This window comes from Trichechus manatus, unplaced genomic scaffold, assembly GCF_000243295.1.
Source record: "Trichechus manatus latirostris isolate Lorelei unplaced genomic scaffold, TriManLat1.0 scaffold00043, whole genome shotgun sequence".
NCBI lineage: Eukaryota > Metazoa > Chordata > Mammalia > Sirenia > Trichechidae > Trichechus > Trichechus manatus.
The window spans coordinates 13,201,343-13,202,650 of NW_004443979.1; positions in this window are offsets into that span (position 1 = coordinate 13,201,343).

Sequence of the window (1,308 nt, forward strand, 5' to 3'; positions counted from 1 at the left end):
TGCCCTTGAGGGTTATAAGGAATGCCAGTGGTATGAAGAATATTCCAAGTGGCACAAAATTGTTGGAACTTAGCAGAAGTATATGCAGGCCCATTATCAGTTTTAAGGGCCTGGGGGCATCCCATGGTTACAATGGCTTGGGTAAAATGTCGACAGGCATGAGTAGAACGTTCCCCAGAAAGGGCTATAGCATAAAGAAACCCAGAACATGTATCTATGGACACATGGAGATATTTAAGTTTCCCAAAGGGAAAACAGTGTGTTACATCCATTTGCCACAACTGATTGGCTGTCAAGCCACGTGGGTTGACGTCAGCAGCAAAGGAGGTGGGAGAAAAACGTTGGCAGTCAGGACAGGTGTGAATAATCTGTTGTGCTTCAGTAAGAGAGATAGAGAACTGTTTTTGAAGTCCTCTGGCATTCTGATGAAAAAAATTATGAGAAGTGTGTACATCAGAGAGGGCAGAGCCAACAAGTGAATGAGCACGAGAACTACCATCAGTAAGAGGTCCCGGTAAAGGTGTATGGGAGCGTACATGTACCACGAAGAAAGGGGAATTACGGCTATTAAGTAGAGTTTGAAGTCTTTTAAACAAAGTAAACAACTCATAATTGGAACTAGGTCTAAGAGTTACATCACTGATATGTTGAATAGTGTTGACAACATAAGCAGAATCAGCGACCAAATTAAAAGGCATTGATTTAAAAATTTCAAAGGCAGCAACAGCTGCCGACAACTCGGCACGCTGTGTAGTGGAGGCCTTTTGCGTAATGTAATGTTGCCAGGCACCGTCTGTTTGCCAAGTGACCACTCCCTTTCCAGTTTTTCCTGATCCATCTATAAAGGCGGTAGGGGCATTAGCAAGAGGGGAAGGAGAGAGCATAGTGGAAAGCTGTAAAGGGAGGAGCTGTATGGTAGAGAGGGGTTTTGAGGTGGGGTATGAGTAAATTATCTGTCCAGTAAAATCGGCTAAAGCGGCCTGAAGTTCCTTGGGGTTAAGAAGAGCATGGTTAAAAACTGTTTTTGTTACTCCAGGATATATGAAATGAGGATCATAACCCAAAAGCTGTTGAGTGCGGGTGCGTTCTTGCATTAATAAATGAATGCTCTGAGAGAAACGTGTAAACAACTGTTGTGGAGGGCGATAAGGAAGAAAAAGCCACTCAAGTGCTCCGAAGTCAGGGGTAAATTGACAGAGCACACCTGTAAGGTTATGAGGAGTATTTAACAGGAGGAGGTAAACAGGATGATTTATCTGTAAACGAATTAAAAACTTTTCTTTAATGGCTTGGTTAATAGGTACTAAT